The 26,814-nt window shown below is 44.1% G+C and overlaps 1 protein-coding gene across 1 annotated transcript in view; it reads right to left on the bottom strand.

Moving 5' to 3' along the window:
- Nucleotides 1-26,584, bottom strand: part of LOC122943240 (dimethylaniline monooxygenase [N-oxide-forming] 3-like) — a 114,956-nt gene extending 88,372 nt beyond the window's left edge. Inside the window, exon 1 of the mRNA XM_044300826.1 lies at nucleotides 26,413-26,584. The gene's annotated coding sequence lies outside the window, so the exon portion shown is untranslated. The remainder of the gene's footprint in view (nucleotides 1-26,412) is intronic.
- Nucleotides 26,585-26,814: the final 230 nt, after the last annotated feature.

Genomic DNA, 26,814 nt, shown 5'->3' with positions numbered 1-26,814 from the left:
CTACAAAGAGAACTTCTCATCTCTCATTCCTCTGGTGGAGAGGAAGATCAAAACGATGCAATTCCAGAAGATCCTTGTTGAAAAATTGCTCTAAAAATTTCTATCTGACAACGCTGGTGGCGTCCGTAGTTCCTTGGCCAACCGAGGAGGGGAGACAGGGGGAACACACAGCAGTTCCAACAGAGGCAGGGCAAGACTCTCCAAAGCCTGGGACAGTTATATGACACTTCGCCAGCACCCTCACTCTGATGCATAGCCTAGTGTCACAAGAAGGGAAACATTTTGGAAGATGGTGAAGGAGTACATAGCAGACCGTGTCAACATCTTCATTGATTCCTCAGTGCCTTACAACTACTGGGTGTCCAAGCTGGACACGTGGCATGAACTGGCGCTCTACGACTTGGAGGTGCTGGCCTGCCCTGCCACCAGCATTTTGTCTTAGTGGGTATTTAGTGCTGCTGGTGGCATTATAACAGATAAGCGTATCAACTGAAAATGCTGACAGGTTGACTCTTATAAAAATTAACAAGGCCTGGATTGACCATGACTTCTCGACTCCACCAGAGGAAATCTGATGAACATAAAGGCACTTTAAATGTGTTGTTAATAATGTACTGAATACACTGTATTCCCATGCACCCCTTCCACCACAAACAAGGGTGTATGGTTGAATCTTCCTTTTCTCATCCTCCTTCTCCTCTTCCATCATATCAACACATACTTATTTTTCGCATATATGCCCTTTGCATATAATTTTTTACAGGGTCAGCCACCAGCAGGCCCCCGCATATAATTTTTTAAAGGGTCAGCTCACCAGCAGGCCCTCGCATATAATGTTTTAGAGGGTCAGCTCACCAGCAGGCCCTCACATATAATGTTTTAGAGGGTCAGCTCACCTGCAGGCCCTCACCTACAACCTTTTGGAGGGTCAGCTCACCAGCAGGCCTGCACCTAAAAAAAATTTCAGGGTCAGCTCACCAGCAGGCCTGCACCTAAAATTTTTTACAGGGTCAGCTCACTTGCAGGCCCTCGCATATAATGTTTTAGAGGGTCAGCTCACCTGCAGGCCCTCCCATTTAATGTTTTACAGGGTCAGCTCACCAGCAGGCACTCGCATATAATGTTTTACAGGGTCAGCTCACCAGCAGGCCCTCGCATATAATTTTTTAAAGGGTCAGCTCACCAGCAGGCCCGCATCTAAAATCTTTTATAGGGTCATTGTCACGAGGGTATCGAGAACCACGCCTGACTCCGTTATACCCGGGGTCAGGAAGTCGCAGCGGTTGGCTGCACGCTCTATTTAAGATAGGGCTGTTTTCCTTATGGTAGCTTTCTGGGTTTGCTTTGCAAACCCTTTTGGCTCACTCAGGGATCCGTAGCTCCTTCTCCTCAGCTGTTCCTTGTCCAGCACTCCCAAACCTCCTTATATTCCTCTCTCACACTTCTCTGGTTGCCAGAGATAGAGCTTCCTGCCTGGACATCTATCCTGACCCACTGGAGCTGTGTTGCTGCGTTCTCTGACTGTTGATTCAGAACGCTACCCTCCGGATCCCTGTTGGACCTTTGTGGACAGTTGTTGTCGTCCACCTGGGTGTTTGTGTTTGTCTGTGTTTGTCTGTCCTCTCCCTGGTGTTTCCCTCTTAGTGCAGTGGTGAGGACTAGCGATCCCACCGGCCCGTTCACTATCTAGGGCTCATTTCAGGGAAAGCCAGGGTTTAGGTACGTGATCGCCGCACGGGTGAGGAACCCGTCTAGGGACGTCAGGGCAGTCAGGTGCCAGCCGCAAGGTGAGTTAGGGGTCACCACCTTTCCCTCTCCCTCAGGCAGGGCTTTCCCTGTTTTCCTCCCTGTGCGTGACACCGGTCATTACATTATCTCTGGCCTTTATTTTGTGTAGGTAAAAAAAAAAATTATATATTTTTTTTTTTACCTACTTAGAATCCAGTATGGATCAAATTGCTGCTCTGTCCAAACAATTTCATGGCCTGTCTTTGGAGGTGGTAGGATTGAAGGCGTCGGTCCTCCAGCAACAGCAGCAATTACAACTGACTGCAAGCCCAGCGGTTGCTACTGGTAACCAGGTTGTTGCGGAACCCAAGGTCCCTCTCCCTGACAGATGTTCTGGGGGAAGGGACAAGTTTTTGGCATTCCGTGAGGCCTGTAAGTTATATTTTAAACTGCGCCCTCACTCCTCTGGTAATGAAGATCAGCGGGTGGGGGTTGTTATTTCCCTGCTGCAGGGGGACCCGCAGTCCTGGGCGTTCTCTTTACCTACTGATTCCCAGGCTCTTCGGTCAGTGGATGAGTTTTTCGGGGCCTTGGGTCTCATATATGACGACCCTGACCGAGTAGCACTGGCTGAATCAAGATTACGGAGACTCTTACAAGGAGAACGGCCGTTAGAGGAGTATTGCTCTGAATTCCGTAGGTGGGCTACGGATACCCAATGGAACGACCCGGCTCTCAGGAGTCAGTTCTGCTCTTGGTTATCCGAAAGGGTTAAGGATGCGCTTGCATTATATGAGACCCCCTTTTCCCTTGATGCGGTTATGTCCCTTTCTATCCGTATAGAGAGACGCCTTAGGGACAGGTTGAAAGAACCGGAGAAATTGGTAACTCCTCTCAAGCAGCAGTTAGTCTGTACGGACTTAGACGAGCCTATGCAGCTAGGAGGAACTACTCGTCAGGTCCGTCCTCCTGAGGCTCGCCGTAGGCGTGGGGTTTGTTTTTTTTGTGGGGAGAGGGGTCATTTCATTAATGTCTGTCCTTCTTTCCTCAGAAACAAAAGACCGTCGGAAAAACTACTAACCCCAGGCTGTGTGGAGGATGTCAGCCGGGGGGTATACGTCTCCTCCATACGTACATCGCAATTTGTGTTGCCAGCGGTTATTGTTTTTGGTGATAAGACGGAGACTATTTCTTTCTTTTTAGACAGTGGAGCAGGGGTAAATTTGATAGATGCCCATTTTGCCCGCACTTTGGGTTTGTCTCTCTGTACGTTACAGAGACCCATTCCCATATTTGCTATTGATTCTGCTCCCCTGTCTCAGAGAAACCTCACCCACATTGTTCATAATATACACCTTCGGGTAGGGGACCACCATAACGAGATGCTTTCAGGTTATGTTCTGGAGGGGCTTCCCACTCCGGTGGTGCTGGGTCTTCCCTGGTTGGTAGCGCACAATCCAGTAGTGGATTGGCAGGCCAGGGAGATATTGGAGTGGAGTGAGCAGTGCAGAGAAAATTGCTTAAATAGCAATTGCTTAGTCGCCTCCATAACTACCCTACCTACATTTATTTCGGATTTTGAGGATGTTTTTTCTGAAAAGGGTTGTCAGAAGTTACCACCTCATCGTCCTTATGATTGCCCGGTTAACCTTATTCCCGGCGCAAAATTACCCAAGACCAGGTTATATAATCTTTCGGGTCCAGAGAGACAAGCCATGAAAGATTATATCTCCGAGAGCTTGGCTAAGGGACACATCAGGCCCTCTTCTTCACCCGTGGCTGCAGGGTTTTTCTTCGTTAAAAAGAAAGATGGGGGCCTGCGTCCTTGCTTAGATTTTCGCGAATTAAATCGGATAACCCTCCGAGACCCATACCCTCTTCCTCTCATTCCTGACCTGTTTAATCAGATTGCGGGTGCTAGGTGGTTCTCCAAACTTGATCTTAGGGGGGCCTACAATCTGATTCGTATTAAGGAGGGGGATGAGTGGAAGACAGCGTTTAACACCCCTGAGGGGCATTATGAAAATCTAGTTATGCCTTTCGGTCTGACCAATGCTCCTGCCGTCTTTCAACATTTCGTTAATGACATTTTTAGTCATCTAATCGGCAGGTTTGTGGTAATATACCTAGATGATATTTTAATTTATTCGTCTGATCTGAGAACACATGAGGAGCATGTCAGACAAGTACTGCAGGTCCTACGGACGAATGAATTATATGCTAAGATTGAAAAATGTGTCTTCGCCGTTCAGGAAATACAATTCCTGGGTTATTTTTTATCTGCTTCAGGTTTCTGTATGGATCCTAGGAAGGTCCAGGCAATTTTAGATTGGGATCTTCCTGAGAACCTCAAAGCACTACAACGGTTCTTGGGCTTCGCGAATTTCTATAGGAAATGCATTAAAAATTATTCACTTATTGTAAAACCGCTTACTGACATGACTAGGAAGGGGACTGATTTTTCTAAATGGTCTGAATCCTCTAAAGTTGCTTTTTCCTCTCTAAAAGAGAGGTTTACCTCAGCACCTGTACTAGTCCAACCTGATGTCTCTCAGCCTTTTATTGTTGAAGTCGATGCGTCAGAGGTGGGAGTGGGGGCGGTGCTGTCTCAGGGTCCGTCTCCTGGCAAATGGCGTCCTTGTGCTTTCTTTTCGAAAAAACTATCTGCAGCAGAAAAGAACTACGATATTGGCAATAGGGAACTATTAGCTATTAAACTTGCGTTTGAGGAGTGGCGACACTTCTTAGAGGGGGCAGTCCACCCCGTCACTGTGATTACGGACCACAAAAATCTCCTGTACCTCGAATCAGCTAAGCGTCTCACCCCTAGACAGGCTAGGTGGTCGCTATTTTTTTACCAGGTTTAACTTTGTTATTACCTATCGTCCTGGGGCAAAGAACACCAAGGCTGATGCACTATCTCGTTGTTTCCCTGGAGGGGGTAATGTGAGTGATCCGGTGCCCATTCTACAAAGAGGAGTGGTTGTCTCTGCGGTACACTCTGTTTTGGAGGGGAAGGTGTTAGAGGCCCAGGGGGACGCCCCGGTCTCTTGCCCCTCAGAGAAATTGTTTGTACCATTGAACCTAGGTTTCGAATTATTAAAGGAACATCATAATTCGGCACTTGCTGGGCACCCGGGTAGTAAAGCAACCTTGGAGCTATTGTCTCGTCGATTTTGGTAGCCAAGGTTGCATCAGGATGTATTGGATTTTGTGTCTTCTTGTTCTACCTGTGCGCGCGCAAAAGTTTCACATACACGTCCTGCAGGGTCTCTATTACCACTCGTCATTCCCAATAGACCGTGGACACATCTGTCAATGGATTTTATCACTGACTTACCTTTGTCTGCGGGTAAAACAGTGATTTTGGTAGTAGTGGAGAGGTTTAGCAAAATGGTACACTTCATTGCGTTACCCGCACTACCTAATGCTAAGACTCTTGCTCAGGTATTCGTCAGTGAAATCGTGAAGCTTCATGGGGTCCCCTCCGATGTTGTTTCGGATCGGGGTACCCAGTTTATTTCTACATTTTGGAAAGCTTTTTGTTCCCGTTTGGGGGTACACTTGTCCTTTTCCTCAGCTTTCCATCCTCAGTCGAATGGACAGACTGAGCGAACCAACCAAAACCTTGAGACATATCTAAGATGTTTTGTGTCTGAAAACCAAGAGTTGTGGTCATCATATTTACCGTTAGCTGAGTTTGCCATAAATAATCGTCGTCAGGAATCCACTGGCAAGTCACCATTTCTTGGTGCATATGGTTTTCATCCCCAATTCTGTACTTTCAAAGAGGGGGGGTCTTCTGAGGTTCCTGAAGAGGAACGTTTTTCGTCATCTCTTTCATCGGTATGGCAGAAGGTGCAAGCTAACTTGAAAAATATGGGAGGTAAATACAAATGCATGGCTGATAAGAGACGGTCGCCAGGTCCGGACCTAGGAGTGAATGACTATGTGTGGTTGTCTACTAGGAATATTAAATTGAAGGTTCCCTCTTGGAAACTGGGTCCTAGGTTTATTGGCCCTTACAAAATTGTAGCCATCATCAACCCCGTGGCTTTTCGCCTGGAGTTACCTCAGACTTTTAAAATTCATAATGTTTTTCATAAGTCGTTACTCAAAAAATATGTTCCACCTCTAGAACCATCACCGCTGCCACCCCCTCCTGTTGTCGTGGATGGTAATCTAGAATTTCAGATATCCAAAATTGTTAATTCTCGTCCGGTACGCCGCTCTCTTCAATATCTGGTGCATTGGAGAGGTTACGGTCCCGAGGAAAGAATGTGGGTTCCTGCGTCTGAGGTAAACGCCGACAGGTTAGTTCGGGTTTTTCATGCCTCTCATCCTGAGAGACCTGGTCCTGAGTGTCCGGAGGCCCCTCGTAGAGAGGGGGGTACTGTCATGAGGGTATCAAGAACCACGCCTGACTCCGTTATACCCGGGGTCAGGAAGTCACAGCGGTTGGCTGCACGCTCTATTTAAGATAGGGCTGTTTTCCTTATGGTAGCTTTCTGGGTTTGCTTTGCAAACCCTTTTGGCTCACTCAGGGATCCGTAGCTCCTTCTCCTCAGCTGTTCCTTGTCCAGCACTCCCAAACCTCCTTATATTCCTCTCTCACACTTCTCTGGTTGCCAGAGATAGAGCTTCCTGCCTGGACATCTATCCTGACCCACTGGAGCTGTGTTGCTGCGTTCTCTGACTGTTGATTCAGAACGCTACCCTCCGGATCCCTGTTGGACCTTTGTGGACAGTTGTTGTCGTCCACCTGGGTGTTTGTGTTTGTCTGTGTTTGTCTGTCCTCTCCCTGGTGTTTCCCTCTTAGTGCAGTGGTGAGGACTAGCGATCCCACTGGCCCGTTCACTATCTAGGGCTCATTTCAGGGAAAGCCAGGGTTTAGGCACGTGATCGCCGCACGGGTGAGGAACCCGTCTAGGGACGTCAGGGCAGTCAGGTGCCAGCCACAAGGTGAGTTAGGGGTCACCACCTTTCCCTCTCCCTTAGGCAGGGCTTTCCCTGTTTTCCTCCCCGTGCATGACACCGGTCATTACAGTCATCTCACCAGCAGGCCCTCGCATATAATGTTTTACAGGGTCAGCTCACCAGCAGGCCCTCACCTACAATGTTTTACAGGGTCAGCTCACCAGCAGGCCCTCGCATATAATTTTTTAGAGGGTCAGCTCACCAGCAAGCCCTCGGATATAATTTTTTAAAGGGTCAGCTCACCAGCAGGCCCTTGCATATCATTTTTTAAAGGGTCAGCTTACCAGCAGGCCTTCGCATGTAGATTTTAAGAGGTTCAGCTCACCAGCAGGCACTCGCATATAATGTTTTACAGGGTCAGCTCACCAGCAGGCCTTCACCTACAATCTTTTACAGGGTCATCTCACCAGCAGGCTTGCACCTAAAATCTTTTACAGGGTCAGATCACCTGCAGACCCTCGCCTAATTATACCTAATAGGTAATTTGCGCGCATGCTGCCTTGCTTGGATGTGGAAACCGTAGCTGTTTCTAAGACTCTCTCTCTGGAATTGAACCCTGATTTCCCGTTACCCATAGTCACCATGGTTTGCGCTGACAATAACATAGAAAGTTGATAGGCCAGACATCCGAATGGATCGTTGCCATCACGGGGACGTGCGTTTGGCCCCAGGTTATCTAGAGTCACCAAAGCGGCAGCAGGCCCTCACCCATAATGTTTTAGATGGTTAGATCAGCAGGCCCTTGCTCAAAATGTTTTTGAGGGTCACCAGCAGGCCATCAATCATACTTTTTCAAGGCTGGGTATGATGCCCTCCTTTATGTGTAACAAAGAGTGTATTGTAGAGCCATTCCTTGTAATTTTTGGCAGCCCTTTCACTTAGTGCATAGGCTTTATGAGTGTACGAGTCACTTTACATGAACAACTGTACAACAAATTGAATGAGGCCCTCCTTTATGTGATATACAGGTTGTCTCAGAGTGCCTCTTCCTTGTAATTTTTGGCAGCACTTGCACTTTATATACAAGTAAATATACAGGAAAGAATGTTTCCTAATAATTTTTCAGCTAAAACGTATTTTATCTTCAGTTTTGTGCGTATTATTGTCAGCCTGTAAAAGTGGCGTACTACTCGGACAACATCGTTCCCAGCAGCGATCTGGCAGTCCAAGATGCATCCAGTCATCCTCGCCATGCTGTTCCCTAACCATTTTGGTGGTGTTTCCATCAATTTCTGACCTTTTCCTAGGAACCAGGCACCCTCCCCTCTTCAGAGCAGGGGATGCGTGGTTTAATTCTCGGGTTCTCCCATTGACTTCCAATATACTCGGATGCTCGGTAGAGCACCCGAGCATTCCGATGTGTTTGGGCTGAGCCCCCGAGCACCCGAGCACTATGGTGCTCGCTCAACACCATATACAACCATAAATGGTGCCATTACAAAGTACAACTTGTCCCACAAAAAACAAGCCCTCATACGGCTGTGTGAATGGAAAAAATAAAAAAAAGTTATGGGCTCTGGGAAGGCAGGGAGTAAAAAAAATTAAATGAAAAAATGGAAAGTGGCCTGGTCCTGAAGTAACATTAAGTATGTATCTTTTCGTCCCTTGAAGAGGAGCAATGGCCACGCCATACCTGCAGTTTTCTCCATCGAACAATTCTTGGCACAGTAAAATATTGCTCAGTGGAAAGCATTGGTAAATACTATAATTTGGTAATAAAATCTAATATAAAAAAAAAAAAAAGGAAATGACCTTTAAAAAGCTCAAATGGTGTATGGCCTGGTGCTATAATATATTTATCAAGAAATGCTATTTCTATGTGGTGAGATAGGACAAGTGTAAGAAATACAGGTTTTGGAAATAATATATGCATGATGTTGCATTATATTTTATAGATTATGAGGGATTTATTTGTGTGAATCAGAGACCGGTAGCTGACTGTACGCATTAGTATGTATCTAGCTGACTTTGTCTTACTCTGATTCTCACAGATAAAGGCCTTGTACTATCCTGTATCTCTTACATATGCTGATTGGCAGAGAACAAAATGTTTCAATAGCAGAGAAGTGTTGTAAAATTCTAAAATAACTGGTTGATCAAGATTCAGTTTCTCGGCAGGCCCAGAGACTCAGATAACTGATATGGGGCGTTGGCACGGGTGGGGGTTGAGAGCTTTCAAAGAATAAAAGATCCATGCTTTGGGGAAGCTGGGGGAAAAGCTGGAGAAGGCTGGGAGAAACTTGGAAGGGGACAGGATAGGAGACTGGTGTACAGATTTAAAAAGGCCATGCGTGGTAAATACAGTACTGTAAGGTTTGCAGAGTTGTCTGTTGTATAAGTTTTGTCATCTTGGATTGATGAAGTAATTGGAATTATTGTTATTAGTGTATAAGTCTCTCTCTACGTAATATTTAGTTATTTTTGTTCCATTGTAATTCCATGCTCATCAATAATAATACTGTAATATCAATTTCCCACACTATACAATATATCTTTTTTTTAATACGTTCACTCTTCTGTCTCATTTATTGCATCCAACCTCGAATCAGACCCAGTAAGAGGGTGTATTGTATATAGTATATATTTAATATATATTTATATATAATAATTCCTTAGATAATTGGCGAGCCAAATAATCTTACAGAAGGATAGGCACTATTCAGAAATTTCTTTGCGTCATCTGTGAGGTATAATTTGTACTGGATAAATATTTGTTTCTGTGCTTGATTTATGTTCTCATGTGAACAGCCTGTACAAGAATTTACTTTGAGTCTGCTTTAAAAAATAAAATAATATATATATATATATATATATATATATATATATATCTATCAGCAGCCAGATCTATTCCAGGTTTAACAAAAAAAATAGGTAATATATCTGCAAAGGGTGTAAACTAGGCCTTAAAGGGGTTGTGCAGGGGGTTTCTATTGATGACGACTTATAGGAAAGGTCATCATCATCAGGTTGGGTGTGTATAAGCCCCCCTACCGATCAACTGTTTGAAAAGGTGCCATTTCCTTTTCAAGATTTCAAGATTATACTGTTCATCGTCCAGGATTTCAACAATTGATGGCCTATTCTAGTGATGGCTGACCTCTTACAGACCGAGTACCCAAACTGCAACCCAAAACCCACTTATTTATTGCAAAGTGCCAACACAGCAATTTAACCTGAATACCAATTACAGTATATCTTCCGTGTACTTTATCATTTAGCTATAATAGCCTGCCTACATTCAATGCGCTGCCTGCTACCCTAAGGCAGATTGGTACACCATAGATTTCTTCCAGGGTGTGGTTAACTACAGAGAGGTCTATACAGGGGGAAAAAAAAAGGTAAGGGGCCCGGAGGCTGCCCGGGCTGCGGGCCCCTTACCTTTTTTTTTTCCCCCTGTATAGACAACAACATGTCAAGTGGGATGTTTTGTGTGTTTGTTTTGCCGTATTAGGCTGTGGATGACGGACGTATCCCGCATTTCCCCCAGCAAGTGAGATCTCCATTTGTATTCTTGATGTCTCCATAAGCATGGATACTTGTATGAAATTGTTCTTAATCATGTTGCAAATTACAAATTTCACGGACTGTAGGATTTTATAATATTATAATTGTAATATGGATATGAATTTTTGTATTATAAACTAATAAAATATATTAAAAAAAAAAAAAAAAAAAAACTACAGAGAGGGCTCTGAATGCCGCCTCTGGCAGCCGTGCCATAGGTTCGCCACCACTGGCCTAACCTATTGCTGGGCAGTGCGGCAGTAACATTGTTGCCATCATTCCTAAATATGCAGGAATTGTCACTAATTTTGAGATCCAGTCCCAGCAATTCAGACTATCTCATGCCAAAATGGGTGTGGCTTATATAAGCCCAACCTTTATGTGGGTGGTCCTGGGTGGGTTTGGGGTTGTGGGTTTGGGGATATCCCAAGGAGGGGCTTATATTCTCCAAATTTATCAAGTTTAACGTTGGCAAGTATGCGGAGCTGTGTAGCTCCATTGCTGACTACTGGTGCAGGAGCTATAACCAAACAGCTGATCACCCGGTGTCAGACCCCCTCTGGTCTGATATTGATGTCCTATCCTGAGGATAGGCCATCAATATCATCCTGAACAAACCTTTTTAATGACCTATTCTAAGAATAAACTATTGATGTGCTGATTCCAGAAACCCCCATCAAGCATTGTGGCTCATTAAAGAGGTTCTCTGGGAATGATTTAAAATGTCTGCCAGTCACCTGTCCTCATATGTGACGAGAACTGATGTCCTCCACTTTCAGAGCTGCCTGGGAGGGTAAAGGGGTCAGACCCCACTACACTGCTCTACAATCAATGGTAATGATGTGATCCTTCCTATGATATGCCATAATGGCTGAGCAGACTGACAGGTAAACTCACCAAGGTGTTCTATATGCAAGTATCAAAGCATAATGTATAGTGCAGTCCCCCCATTCCTGGAGAATCTTATATTATGGATCTGTGTGGTACAACGCTTTAATAAGGCACCCATAGTACTGTACCTCTCATGGATTCCATGAGAATCTACCAGATAGAAACTGCAGCACGCGCCATCACATACCAAATAAAGGTATCACAAAGAGACAGAGGTTTCATTCGTCTGTCGGCTATGTTCTGTCATTCATCCACAGTATTGCCAGGTTTACAGGTCTTCAGTGTGCATGCTGTAATTTTTTTCCAGGGAATTGGCAGTCTGAGATTGAACCTCATAGAGGCTGAACCAAGGACAGGAGCTCTTGTCTATGACGGGCAGCCTATTAGTTGCTCTTAACACAGGAGACAGCTGTGTGCGTTAGAGAAAGCCATACGTTCAAGACACGTCACCATCTTGTGAAAGATCAATATTCTAAATTAGCTTCATTTTAAAATCTAATTGATCTCATTTAACAACAAAATATTTTTTGTAAAGTTAAAGGGAACGTTGCAAATCCAATATTTAGTATTATAAGGCTTTATTGCCAATCTGTGTAACACTGACATGCAATGTATTAGGCTATGCTTATGTTGCTAGATGTAACAAAAACATTTAAAGCGGTTCTCCTATGAAAAAAATTCTACAGTTTTCAAACCAGCACCTGGATCTTAATACTTTTGTAATTTCATGTAATAAACATTTTTGTATAGTCACTGAGTTATTCAATAAAATCTGCTGTTTGTTATCTTTCTTAGGCTGCTTTCCCACTAGCGTTCGGGTGTCCGTTCGTGAGCTCCGTTTGAAGGGGCTCACGAGCGGACCCGAACGCTTCCGTCCAGCCCTGATGCAGTCTGAATGGATGCGGATCCGCTCAGACTGCATCAGTCTGGCGGCGTTCAGCCTCCGCTCCGCTCGCCTCCGCACGGACAGGCGGACAGCTGAACGCTGCTTGCAGCGTTCGGGTGTCCGCCTGGCCGTGCGGAGGCGTGCGGATCCGTCCAGACTTACAATGTAAGTCAATGGGGACGGATCCGTTTGAAGATGCCACAATATGGCTCAATCTTCAAGCGGATCCGTCCCCCATTGACTTTACATTGAAAGTCTGGACGGATCCGCTCAGACTATTTTCACACTTAGCTTTTTTTTGCCATTTTAATGCAGACGGGTCCGTTCTGAACGGAGCCTCCGTCTGCATTAATATGATCGGATCCGTTCAGAACGGATCCGATCGAACGCTAGTGTGAAAGTAGCCTTACAGTATTTATTTGCCCGGCTCACTGAGCTGGCCGCACATTTTCAGTTTTTATCCTTCAACTGTCTCCTGATCTTGTCAGAAGGAGATTGTCATCTACTTTATGATGTCTGATTTTCATTTTTTACATCAATCATGGGATAAGGGATTCAATGGTTGGGATCAGAGTTTCTCTGATCCAAGCTTTACAGTGGGAGCAGGCTCCTTGGGGCTCCATCTTCTGTGACCATGTATATATGCCATGGTGCCTTCTGAAAAGTCATTCCATGATGTTCATCTACATCAAGGTGCATTAACCCCTTAGTGATCACCAATACGACTTTTTACTGACGTAAACAAAGGGGGCTTAAGACAGATAGCTGGTGTTAACCAATGATTATATGTATCCAAAATGGTGCATTAAAAACTATAACTTGTCCTGCAAAAAAAAGGCCTCATAAAGGTATATTGATGAAAAAATGTGCGTGGTCACTAAGGAGGTAAGAGGTCAAATTACCTTTTCAGCACAATGATATGTGACAGAAGGTTAATGTAACATTAGGGAAGTCAAATGATAAAAAGGTGAACGTCCTTCCACTGCCCAGCTCTGATGATAGTCCAACTGTGTGTCATCTGACTAACAAAAGTCTAATTGGAATGATTGATTTAAACTCATAGTCCACTTTGGAAATCCTTTTATGTTTAGGACCTTTATACACAAGCTGAGGATTGGGACAGTGTAGTGGCCTTGATCAGTTACCGCTGCTCAGCTCTGATGATAGTCCAACTGTGTGTCATCTGACTAACAAAAGTCTAATTGGAATGATTGATTTGAACTCATAGTCCACTTTGGAAATCCTTTTATGTTTAGTTACCGCTGCTCAGGTCCCAGTCACTTAGATGGGAAATGGGCTGCAGTAACCAAGCACGGCCAGTACGCTCTGAATGGAGCTGTTATTCTTGGTTCCTGCACTGGAGGCTGCAGGGAACAGCTGATGAGTGTGGGAGCGGGATGACACACGCTCACCAATCAGATATTAATGACCTATCCTGAGCATAGGTCCTCAATATCAGGAGCCTGATAAACCAGTTTAAGCTGATTACAAGGTGCCCAAATGCTGGAACCCCATTCATTGAGCCTTTAAGAGGTTGCATCACTTCAGCAAATGGCATTTATCATGTAGAGAAAGTTAATACAAGGCACTTACAAATCTATTGTGATTGTCCATAATGTCTCCTTTGCTGGCTTGATTCATTTTTCCATCAAATGATATACTGCTTGTTTCCATGGGCATTTAAAAAAGCTTGTTGAAAGGCTGCAGGGCAGCCAATCAACAAGCTTTTAAGCTGTGGGCACTTAGAAGCCATCACAGCCATGCCTAGTAATGACATGGCTGTGATTGGCCGGTGCATCATGTGACCCAGCCTCTATACAAGCTGTATCATGTGTAGCACCGCCCATCAGCTCTGAGTAGTGCAGGGACAGGAAGCAGGCAGCTGAACTGAGGGAAAGTGTTTGGAATCTCATCTGGCTATTTATTCTGTGGGTGACCTATAGTGATTTTTTTGTGGATGCAATACACCAGCTTTGCACCCCTGACACAGAAATATAATATTTAGTCTGGCTGTTAATTTTGTGGGTGACCTAAAGTGATGTTTTTGTGGGTGCAATACACCATCTTTGTACCCCTGACACAAAAATATAATAGTTAATCCGTCTGTTAGATCGATGGGTAACATATACCCATTTTTAGGGTCCATTCACAAAAAATGGGTATATGTCACCCGCCGAACTAACAGACCGATTAACTATTTTAATTTCCCTGTCTTAGATGCCGTGCAGTTGTACCTCACACAAAAAATAGGTATATGTCACCCATTGAACTAACAGACGGATTAACTATATTAATTTCCCTGTCTTAGATGCAGTGCAAGTGTACCTCACACTAAGGCTGCATTCACACGTCCATGTGTGTTTTGCGGATCCACGGATCCATGGATCCGCAAAACACGGACATCGGCGATGTGCGTTCCGCATTTTGCGGACCGCACATTGCCGGCATTCTCATAGAAAATGCCTTTTCTTGTCCGCAATTGCGGACAAGAATAGGACATGTTCTATAATTTTCGGGATCGGAATTGCAGACCCGGAAGTACGGATCCGCAATTCCGGATCCGGGCAGCACATCGTGATCCGGAATTGCGGATCCGTACTTCCGGGTCCGCAATTCCGATCCCGAAAATTATAGAACATGTCCTATTCTTGTCCGCAATTGCGGACAAGAAAAGGCATTTTCTATGAGAATGCCGGCAATGTGCGGTCCGCAAAATGCGGAACGCACATCGCCGATGTCCGTGTTTTGCGGATCCATGGATCCGTGGATCCGCAAAACACACATGGACGTGTGAATGCAGCCTTAGTGTGAGGTACACTTGCACTGCATCTAAGACAGGGAAATTAATATAGTTAATCCGTCTGTTAGTTCAATGGGTGACATATGCCTATTTTTTGTGTGAGGTACAACTGCACAGCATCTAAGACAGGGAAATTAAAATCGTTAATCGGTCTGTTAGTTCGGCGGGTGACATATACCCATTTTTTGTGTGAGGCACATTTGCACTGCATCTTTGACAGGGAAATTAATTTAGTTATTCTGTCTGTTAGATCAATGGGTGACATATACCCATTTTTTGTGTGAGGTACAACTGCACTGCATCTGAGACAGGGAAATTAATATAGTTAATCCGTCGGTTAGTTCAGTGGAGGACATATGCCCATTTTTGTGTGATGTACACCTGCACTGCATCCGTGACAGGGAAATTAATATAGTTAATCCGTCTGTCAGTTAGGGGGGTGACATATACCCATTTTTTGTGTGAGGCACACCTGCACTGCATCTTGACAGGGAAATTAATTTAGTTAATCCATCTGTTAGTTCAATGGGTGACATATACCCATTTTTTTTTGTGAGGTTAAACTGCACTGCATCCGTGACAGCGAAATTAATATAGTTAATCCGTATTTAGATGAGTGGGTGACATATACCCATTTTTTGGTGTGAGGTACACCTGCACTCCATATGAGACAGGGAAATTAATATAGTTAATCCGTCTTTTAGTTCAGTGGGTGAGGAGAGCGTCAAATAAGGGACGTGGCCCTGGTCGTGGTGCTGCTGGTGGAGCTCCTGTTGCAAAGAGAGGACGTGGTTGATCTGTGCCAGCTACACAGATGAAACGTCTTCCTCAGGTGCACATAGGCGACAGAACATTCAGCATTATTTTGTAGGCCCGAATACCGGCGTACGAATGGTGAGGCCAGAACAAGTAGAGGCGGTAGTAGATTGGGTGGCTGACAGTGCCTCCAGTTCCTTCACATTGTCTCTCACCCAGTCCCCTCCTGAAAGCGCAGAGTTTGTACCTGCAGTCCATGGGCATCTGTCTTTCACCTCACCCCCTTGAAAATCCGCCAAGCAGTCTGAGTCCCAAGTCATGCAGCAGTCTCTTATACTTTTTGATGACTCTGCTGGAGGGGTTTCCGTGAGCCATCCACCTAGCCCTGCACCAGAAGTGGAAGAGATTGAGTGTACTGATGCCCCACCACTTATGTTTCAGGAGGTGGACATAGGAGGACCACCTCAGCACATCTCTGATGATGACGAATGCTGTGGCTTTCTGCAGTGTGCAGACCTGGAAGGAGGGCAGGGGTAAACATTGGGTGGAAGATAATGTGGAGGATGATGAGGTCCTAGGCCCCACATGGAATCAAAGTCATGCGAGTGACATGTACTATTCTGAGAAAGAGGTCACTCAGCGCCAGCCACACAGCAAAAGAGAGCAGGTTGCAAAAGGAGAGTGGCCGTCCCCTAGCCAGTATGTCTAATACTGCCCACCGCACCCAGGGACTGAGCTCACCAAAGCCATCTCCAAGGAATTCCCTGACATTACAGTTCTTCAGACAATGTGCTGACGACAAGACTAGTGATGAGCGAGCACCAAAGTGTTTGTGTGTTCGGTCCGAACACATTGCGATATTCGTGCTCTCGGCCGATCACCCGAGTATAATGGAAGTCAATGGGAGGCGACCAGGCACCCCCTGCTCGGATGAGGGGAGGGTGCCTGGTTCACAGGAAAAGGTCTGAAAGTGATGTAAACACCTCTAAAATCGACCATGTCTGGCTGCATCTTGGACACCAATGTTGCTGCTGGGAACCATGTTGTCTGAGTTGTACGCCACTTTCACAGACTGACAAAAAAAAATGCCCAAAACCCCGCCCCCACAAAAATATATATATCCTTTTTAGAGGAAAAATTGTTAGGAAATTGAATTCTTTCCTGTAGATTCAATTGTATATAAAGTGTAAGTGCTGCAAAAAATTACAAGGAAAAAGAGATACAGCCTCTATATCACATAAAGTAGGGCCTCATTCACATGGTGCTGCAATTGTTCAGGTAGTGGGACTCATACACTCAGACAGCCTATGAAATAAGTAAAAGGCCTGCCAAAAATTACAAGGAACAGGCACTCCATTGCACCTGTTATTACACATAAAGGAGGGCATTATACACACCCTTTATTAAATTGAAACTGACCCTCAAAAAACATTAGGAGCAAGGACCTGCTGGTTACCCTCTAAAACATTACGGGTGAGGGCCTGCTGCTCAGCTGACCCTCTTAAACATTATGGTTGAGGGCCTGAAGGTGAGCAAACCCCATAAAACATTGTACCCCATAAACTTGTACATATTTATTGATTTTTTTACTGGTTGTGACGCTGTTTTTTTTACTGTCCACAAAATAAAGTTTTCAGGTACATGGCAGTATATGACACAGAACAGCACAGATTTTGGACAGTATTTTAGCCACAGATTATTGTAATCTGCAGTACAGACACTGTTTTATGATGTTGTTTATATTTATGACCATATTATTCCTAATAAATGGGACTAAAGCGCAGAGACGGTACAGAAATGCAATGCTCTGCGATTAACATTTTAAACTGCAGACAAGAAAACTGGGTGCTGATTTAGTGAAATATGTATATATACTGATTTTCACTTTTTCCCAATATATGGGATTGAAGCACTCAGACGGCATAGAAATGCAATGCGCCCCGATAAACGATTTCTGCCACAGACAAAAAAACTGTGTGCTGATTCAGTGAAATTTGTATATACACTACGTGCAGAATTATTAGGCAAATGAGTATTTTGACCACATCATCCTCTTTATGCATGTTGTCTTACTCCAAGCTGTATAGGCTCGAAAGCCTACTACCAATTAAGCATATTAGGTGATGTGCATCTCTGTAATGAGAAGGGGTGTGGTCTAATGACATCAACACCCTATATCAGGTGTGCATAATTATTAGGCAACTTCCTTTCCTTTGGCAAAATGGGTCAAAAGAAGGACTTGACAGGCTCAGAAAAGTCAAAAATAGTGAGATATCTTGCAGAGGGATGCAGCACTCTTAAAATTGCAAAGCTTCTGAAGCGTGATCATCGAAAAATCAAGCGTTTCATTCAAAATAGTCAACAGGGTCGCAAGAAGCGTGTGGAAAAACCAAGGCGCAAAATAACTGCCCATGAACTGAGAAAAGTCAAGCGTGCAGCTGCCAAGATGCCACTTGCCACCAGTTTGGCCATATTTCAGAGCTGCAACATCACTGGAGTGCCCAAAAGCACAAGGTGTGCAATACTCAGAGACATGGCCAAGGTAAGAAAGGCTGAAAGACGACCACCACTGAACAAGACACACAAGCTGAAATGTCAAGACTGGGCCAAGAAATATCTCAAGACTGATTTTTCTAAGGTTTTATGGACTGATGAAATGAGAGTGAGTCTTGATGGGCCAGATGGATGGATTGGTAAAGGGCAGAACGCTCCAGTCCGACTCAGACGCCAGCAAGGTGGAGGTGGAGTACTGGTTTGGGCTGGTATAATCAAAGAGGAGCTTGTGGGGCCTTTTTGGGTTGAGGATGGAGTCAAGCTCAACTCCCAGTCCTACTGCCAGTTTCTGGAAGACACCTTCTTCAAGCAGTGGTACAGGAAGAAGTCTGCAAGGTAAGAAAAACATGATTTTCATGCAGGACAATGCTCCATCACACGCGTCCAAGTACTCCACAACGTGGCTGGCAAGAAAGGGTATAAAAGAAGAAAATATAATGACATGGCCTCCTTGTTCACCTAATCTGAACCCCATTGAGAACCTGTGGTCCATCATTAAATGTGAGATTTACAAGGAGGGAAAACAGTACACCTCTCTGAACAGTGTCTGGGAAGCTGTGGTTGCTGCTGCACGCAATGTTGATGGTGAACAGATCAAAACACTGACAGAATCCATGGATGGCAGGCTTTTGAGTGTCCTTGCAAAGAAAGGTGGCTATATTGGTCACTGATTTGTTTTGTTTTGTTTTTGAATGTCAGAAATGTATATTTGTGAATGTTGAGATGTTATATTGGTTTCACTGGTAAAAATAAATAATTGAAATGGATATATATTTGTTTTTTGTTAAGTTGCCTAATGATTATGTACAGTAATAGTCACCTGCACACACAGATATCCCCCTAAAATAGCTAAAACTAAAAACAAACTAAAAACTACTTCCAAAAATATTCAGCTTTGATATTAATGAGTTTTTTGGGTTCATTGAGAACATGGTTGTTGTTCAATAATAAAATTAATCCTCAAAAATACAACTTGCCTAATAATTCTGCACTCCCTGTACATTGATTTTCACTTTTTCCCAATATATGGGATTTAAGCACTCAGACGATATAGAAATGTAATGCACTGTGATAAACTGTTTCTGCAGCAGACAAGTAAACTGGGTGCTGAATCAGTAATATTTGTATATAGATTGAGTTTCACTTTTTCCCAATATATGAGATTAAAGCACTCAGACGATATAGAAATGTAATGCACTGTGATAAACTGTTTCTGCAGCAGACAAGTAAACTGGGTGCTGAATCAGTAATATTTGTATATAGATTGAGTTTCACTTTTTCCCAATATATGAGATTAAAGCACTCAGACGGTATAGAAATGCAATGCGCTGCGATAAACGGTGTGGCAAAAATAACCTTGCCACTGGGTTATGGAGGGGCCTGTTTGCCAGTCTCTTACCTCAGGATTATGGCCCATATACTAACTTTGAAGAAGAAGGTAGACTGGCCGCCCAGCCTAAATCTGTGGAACTGTTTTGGGCAGGAAAGCCATGCTTGCGGTCGGCAATATGTGACTTTCATGGAATTCGGGAACCCCTGCTCGGATCTGGGGGATTTTTGGATATGTTGTTCACCCAGGTCAGAGCTATCCATGGGTGTAAAAATGATGGGAATATGTAGGGTTTTGAGTTGTTTTCTGCCGGAGAGCTGCTGATCAGAGTGCAGTTGGCCTCTGCCCTCCCCTATCCTCTTGTCCAGAGGCTGACTCCCCACAGGTTACCCCAGCGGAAGAGCTGGCATCTGGGCAAAGCACAGTTGGCCTCTGCCCTCCCCTATCCTCTTGTCCAGAGGCTGACTCCACACAGACTAGCCTAGCTGATGCGCTCGCACCAGGGCAGAGTACTGCTGATCCCTGCCCACAAAGCAACCTCCACTCCAAGCCAGGGAGCAACACAGAGACCGGGAGTACTAGTTACCAACACAACCTTGGTGGACTCACTGGACAGAGACAGGCTATCAAATTACACAGCTCCAGTATTTGGTTGTGGGTGGGCTGCCAGACTAACTCAGGTACCGACCGGTGTGAGGTCAGGTATCTGGTTAGTCTTCCCTGGGAGGGGGAGATGTGTGGTGAAAATAACCTCGCCACTGGGCTTTGGATGGGCCTGTTTGCCAGCCTTTTGCTTCAGGATTATGGAGATATGTGGGGTTTTGAGGTGTTTTCTGTGTTTTGGGGAAAAATGTGTGTTTCTGCCTGTAAATGATTAAGTTAGCCCATTATGTTTGGTAATTGTATCACAGGCAGAGCCATTGTGTTTTGGTAATTGTGTTTGTTAATTGCGTCACAGACGATGCCATTGTGTTTGTTGAATGTATAGTTTTTGTATTTAAACTGTAAAACTGTAAAGGATTGGCTGCTATGTTATGTCCTCAGTTCCCAACCAGGTCCACAGGGGTGGTACCCTTGTTGGAAAATGTGTATATAAGTCAATGCTTGTGTGTTCAATAAAGAGTTCCTGTTTTACCCTTCATCATGTTGAGGCTGGTGTTTGGGTAACTGATTGACACTGGGGATTGCGATACGCTGAAGATTTGCTATACTCCCCTTGCTATAACTACTAGCTCTTGTAAGAGCTGTTCCTGCTCTCTGGATTTAGGAGAGGTTCACCCTCTGGAAGCTGAAGCCCAGGCTTGGGTCCAGCGTGGGTGGAGGACGGTGAGACCCCAACCAAGCTGTTCCTGTTCCTGGTTCCTGTAGTGGTTATGGTGTCGAGTGGAGTACTTGGAGTCCTTGGGAAGCACTAGGAGCATCCATCAACGGAGGTACCCGGTCGGGGTGCCAGGAGATCCGTTACAAACTGTTTCTAGCGCAGATAAGAAAACTGTGTGCTGATTCTGTGAAATTTGTATATATATTGATTTTCACTTTTTCCCAATATATGGGATTGAAGTATTCAGATGGTATAAAAATGCAATGCGCTGCGATAAACGGATTCTGCCGCAGACAAGAAAACTGGTTGCTGTTTTTACTGATATTCTATGCCCCTGATACACAGAAGGTATTGCACTGATGTCAGAAGTCACTGCAGACACCTTCTGCCAAGGAAGCGATTTTTTTGTAAAAAAAAAAAAAAAAGTGCAAATTTGTACTTTAAATTGCTGTCAACACACACAATAGTCTTTAAAAGAACTTTTGGGACTTTGAAACGTACCTAAAATGAGTAATTTGCAATCAAATTCTCCCTACACTCTCTGTCCCTTCCTAACAGCAGCTCTCCCTGATTCGCAATAAGCCGAACCCGCGTGCCCGGGTGCTATATAGCACCCGATGACGTGTTCTGGCCAGCCAATCACTGTAATGCCACTAGAAAACATGTCTAATGGCATTACAGTGATGGCAATACTTACCAGCATGTTTATTGGCAGCTTAGAAGGCGCCAAATGTGCGGGGAGGAGACTCGAGCATGGCGCTCGAGCACATGTGGTACTGCCGAGCCTAGCGATGCTCGAGCCAAACCGGTACTCGGCCGAGCATGCTCGCTCACCACTAGACAAGACGTGAGTTGCTTGCACGCTGTGCAATCGGAGCCTGAAGCAAGTCATAAATGTTCTAAACCTTAGCACCACCTGCATGACCAGGCATCTAAATGTAAAGCACAAGCTGCAGTGGAGTACACACCTCAAAAACCATGAAAGATCTCAGGCTCCTCCTGCTCCCTCTTCTGCTGCAGTCTCGGCCTCTTCCTCCCCCTTTAGAGTGACAGTTGCACCTGCCACCAAGCAAACAGAGATTGTGGCAGCAATACCACCACCTCCACCATAGTTACCATCACCAAGCATCTCCACACTGTCCCATAGAAGCGTTGAGCTGTCCATCTCCCAAAAACTGGAGAGAAAGAGGGAGTACCCCCCTACCCACCCACCAGCATTTCAAAATTCCTGGCCTTTCAAATGCTGTCATTCTGTCTGGTGGAGATGGAAACTTTTTAAAACCTTATGGCGGTGGCTACTTTTCCAGGCAAGCCATCCCTGCCCTGCACAACCAAGTGGCGGACAAAATCAGGTGTGCACTGCGCAACGCCATCTCTGGCAAGGTGCACATGACCACCGATATGTGGACCAGTAAGCACAGGCAGGGACGTTATATCTCCCTAACAGCACATTGGGTAAATGCAGTGGCGGCTGGGCCTGAGGCGAATAGCAGTTTGGCGCATGTCCTTCTGCCTCCGAGGATTGCAAAATGTTTCCCGTTGCCTCCTGTTGCTTCCTCCTCCTACTCTGCTTCCTCTGTTACCGTGTTCACAGCAGGGTGGCATTCAAAGCAGCTCATTGACATCACTGGAGCATGGCTGGGGGGATACAGAGGACACAGACGATACACCTCCCACAGAGGACAGCTTGTCGTTGTCTCTGGGCAGCCTGGCACACATGAGCAACTACATGATGCAGTGCCTGCACAATGACCGCCCAGTTGCCCACCTTCTAATCAGTGTTGATTACTGGGTGACCAACCTGCTGGATCCCCTCTACAAGTGATCGGAAGATGCGCAAGTACAAGCGCTCGCTGGTAGACGCGCTGCTGATGGCATTCCCACCTGACAGGGGGGGCACAGTGGAAGCACAAGGTGAAGGCAGAGGAGGAGGAAGAAGTCGCCAACACAGCTGGGGCACTGCCAGCACGTCAGAAGAGAGGGTTAGCATGGCCGAAAAGTGGAAACGCTTTGTCAGCACGCCACAACAACCAGCACCACCAGCTGATACGGAATGTCTTAGCAGGAGGCAGCATTTCAGCAACATGGTGGAGCAGTATGTTTGCACACGCCTACACGTACTGACTGATGGCTCTGCCCCATTCAACTTCTGGGTCTCCAAATTGGGCACATGACCTGAGCTTGTCCTTTACTCCTTGGAGGTGCTGGCCTGCGTTGCGGCCAGTGTATTGTCCAAACATGTGTTTAGCGAGGCAGGTCGTGTGTTTAGCGAGGCAGGTCGTGTGTTTAGCGAGGCAGGTCAATAAAATGAACCATATATAATGAAGTGGATAACCGCACTCTATTCGATAGGTTCTGGTGCCAATCAAGGGCTGAATTGAGGCAAACAAAATTTGAGAAGGCCCCAAAATATTTGGAAATGGAAAAGAGAATGCAAAGAGAAAGCGTGCTGGAGTATAACAATGGCTGGCTGCTTTCTTGGTATACTTGTCTATTCAGCACAAGTTCTGTGGGATCCATGCCTGGTTCATTTTAATGTATAGTGAAATTGAGGCACACAGATTTTCAGTGTTGCAATTCAAAGTATTTATTTAGTTTCGCAGTAGTTTCATCCAATTGCCCAATATTTGTTTCTAAGGTACAAACAGAATTTCTAGACAGGACATTTCAGTCACATTAGACCTTCATCAGCGGTCACATTTTATCTGCAATAATATACAATACAGGAAATGAGCTGGAGTAGAAATACTGAAGAAATTGTGGTATATACATTCAATAATATAGAAATATAACAATCCAATATGTTGCTAGAAATACAAGCGATATGACACAATGGCAAATCCACAGACACAATGGACAGGAACTATGTTAAGGCTTAATTTTTTGTAATTCATAAAGTACTTATAAATTCGGACTCGTTAGGTGAAAATTATAAAGGTAAGTATATAGAGGATAATGCCAGATATATGTAATTAGCAAACATCACACAATAGATCTAATTGTTGTAAACATAGGGCACCTGTATAAGTATGCATGCGGTCCATACTGATCATATGCTAATAGCAGACAGTATATTCAGGAGAAATGCTCAATATATTAATACATGTTCGGTACTTCAAGGAGAAACGCTCTATGCCCAAGATCACAAGTTGTCTGGGAGTTGCTGAATACATACATCCTCGGCGTCGCGTATAAACTAATGTGACCGAAACATCCAGTCTAGAAATTCTGTTTGTACCTTGAAAACAAATATTAGGCAATTGGATGAAACTACTGTGAAACTAAATACTTTGAATTGCAACACTGAAAATCTGTGTGCCTCAATTTCACTATACATTAAAATGAACCAGGCATGGATCCCATAGGACTTGTGCTGAATAGACAAGTATACCGGCCGCACACAGCCATTGTTATACTCCAGCGCACTTTCTCTTTGCGTTCTCTTTTCCATTTCTCAATATTTAGTGGCCTTCTCAAATTTATAATAAATAAACAAAAAAGGGGGAAAAAAACCAAAAACAGTCTTGGCTATCTCCTTCACCGCCGCTTCCACCTACACCGCCACCTCAACCTCCTACTCCACTTTGACATCCTCCTCCAAGTTCAAGATTATTATTTATTTATTTTTTCTAGTGCATGTTATTTTAAGTCATTTCCCTATCCACATTTGTTTGCATGGCAATTATCCTGCTCTTACCCCTTTTGCTTCCTTTTGAAGCCCTCTAGCCCTTACTATGACTATTTTGCAGCCATTTTAGTGCACCAAAGTTCGGGTTCTCATTGACTTCAATGGAGTTTGGGTTCACGTTCAGGTCAAGTTCTGGTCCCAAACCCGAACTTTGACCCGAAGTTTGGCCGAACCCGGCGAACCCGAACATCCACGGGTCCACTCATCCCTAGTGACCACAGGCCAAAGAGATTGCTCCATTTCCACTGAAATTCGTGAGCTGGCCATTTAATATGTGGACATGTCTGGTCACACAGTGTATAATAAACACAGCTCAGCAATCAAAAAGTTAATTCATTATATCAGAAGTGAGCATCAATATATTACTCACGACCACAAGGTACTTTTAAAGTGCCATCATCTTTATTCAGTCCTCTGACTTCAATTCATACTTCTATAGCATAGAATTTAAAAAACATTGGGCCAGATTTATCATTAGCTCAAGTCAGAATAATGGAGTGAAAAAGTCTCATGTTTTTGCGCAATCGCTTAAACTGCGCAAAAATTTGCGACTTTTTTCTGCTCTGCACTATGTTCGCCAGTTTTCTGAAAGTTGGCGTGTTTTCTTATGTAAATGAATCTCTAGACAGATTTACTATTGGGACTATTTAAAAAGTCGCAATTTCACTTCAGTGAGGACCATGCTTATCTTATGAGACTTTTTAATAGAACATGCGACTTTTTCATAAAAACGTGCGACTTTTGTAAAGCCGCTTACTGATAGATAAACTGCTACCATCAAACCACATTTATTATAGTCTTAAAGGGCCAATCATAAATCTGACTTGGCTAAAACTGACTTTAGCCATATGTGAAAGTGGAGTGAGCTGTCAGAGTCATGATAACTCTGGCCCATTGACTTTCCTGTTCTATTTGCGCAGCTTTTTGGAGGAAATGTGTTTGATGCCTGATGTCACGTGGATGGAACAGAAAAGTCAGTGTTCTCTAAATGCTATACTATGAAATATGAGTTAAAGTCAGAGCACTGAATAAAAATGACGGCACTTTAATAGTACCTCGTGGTCATGAGTAATATACATTGAATTAACTTTTTGATTGCTGAGCTGCATTTATTATACATTTTCTGAACAGGGGCTTGGTGAGGCTCCGCAGCAAACAGCTGAAGATTGTCCTGTGTATGGCTATAGTTGATTTGGACATGTCTGGTCCCACAGAGAGAGAACAGTTCTCCATTATGGCTAATGGATGCGGGTACAGAATGGTCAAAACCCTTCTATTAATTTACAGTTTCATGCGTGCCTCAAACTGCGTTTTTCTACTGTATTTCAACCACTATTAAGAGACCTATGGGAAAAAATGCCAGAAAAATATTGAACATGCTGCATAATAAAAAAAAAACATTAAAAGTGCCCAAATGTATCCCAAAAACAGCCAGAAAAAAATGTTTGTCTATGTACTATAGATGTTAAAGAAACATGTCAGCATGAAAAAGGTTAAAAAGGCAGCAAAAAATACACTTTAAAAAATGATGGGGGTGGGGGGGGGCACACACCAAAAAAGCAACCCCTGTGACACCAACCTAACTATGCATTAAAATCTGGAAAAAGTTAATTGTTGAAGCATAGGGTTTCAATAATAAACAAACAACATGCTAATATAACATACAGAAGTAACATAAAGGAAAATGACAACATAAAATGGTTAATGATATGACTCCTCCTGCTCTTGTACTGTAACTATTCATTATTTTATTAGAGTTTTAAGGAAGCGTTGTCAAGCTTTTCTTTCCTTGCCTACACAGAATGCTGGCACCATGCTTCTCTGACTACTAAGTTTTATGCTAATAATGTTATATATATATATCATAGTTTGTTTAGGGTGAGATATACTAGATAGCTCCAGATTATTTAGGAAGATAGAAAACGAGTGACGTCTACACAGCGAGTACATATTTGCATCGGATTCTTTTATTACTTACTTTTTGCTGCTCTTGCTTGAGATTAGGTTTTCTTTCTTTTTTTTTTTTGATGGTTTGAAGTGGACAGAACCTTGACTGGATATGAAGTGTATAGAACCTTGACCGGATATGTATCTGCTGCTAGCTCTGAAGCTTGTGGTCTGCCGATATTTTCTTAAAAGATCTTGCCAAGTAACAATGTCAGTCTCCTCCCTGTAATGAAAAAAAAAGAAACTAGGAGTTAGTGCATCTATTAACCTTTTTATCTCTTAAGTACACTAAGGGTTGCAGAATAAGAATTCTGCTGTGTTGGACTACAGATTCCAGCAGTGTGGATTCAATTAGACCCAGATCAGTTTTTGAGAATTTATCAAACTCTGTAGTGGTTTCAAAAAGTCACGAAAAAATAACAGCTCTATGAGA

The sequence above is a fragment of the Bufo gargarizans genome, chromosome 7 (genome assembly GCF_014858855.1).
Source record: "Bufo gargarizans isolate SCDJY-AF-19 chromosome 7, ASM1485885v1, whole genome shotgun sequence".
In the NCBI taxonomy this organism is placed as follows: domain Eukaryota; kingdom Metazoa; phylum Chordata; class Amphibia; order Anura; family Bufonidae; genus Bufo; species Bufo gargarizans.
This window is presented reverse-complemented; position numbering and strand designations above follow the sequence as displayed.